Raw genomic sequence first — 515 nt, forward strand, 5'->3', positions numbered from 1 at the left:
TTATTATTATTATTATTATTATTATTATTATTATTATTATTATTATTATTATTATTATTATTATTATTATTATTATTTATTAATAATTGAGTTTAACATGATTTAGTATAATTTAGACAAATAATTAGGCACATTTACATGTTTACAATATATGTATATTTGATAAGTAACTGTATGTAGCTAGTTATTTATAATAATGGTCATGTAAGGAAAATTATATTATTGTTAAGATAGTTATGTTATATTAGTATTTATAAAGGAAATATGATCTTATATGGTTTACGGATATTGATATATGATTATTTGAAGCCATTCAATTTATACAACTAAATTATTGAGAGTCACTTACGAAAGACGAATTTTTATTATGTTTCTTAAATTAGAGTCATTCAGTATCAATCAACAATGATTAATGCTCTAATTAACATTGTCAATGTTTTTCTCTTCTTTGTCTTGGGATTTTTTATTGTCTTTGTTTATATCTTTTAAAAAAATAGTATTGTGTTGTTCCGATG

Source organism: Arachis duranensis, chromosome 5 (assembly GCF_000817695.3).
Source record: "Arachis duranensis cultivar V14167 chromosome 5, aradu.V14167.gnm2.J7QH, whole genome shotgun sequence".
Taxonomy (NCBI): Eukaryota; Viridiplantae; Streptophyta; class Magnoliopsida; order Fabales; family Fabaceae; genus Arachis; species Arachis duranensis.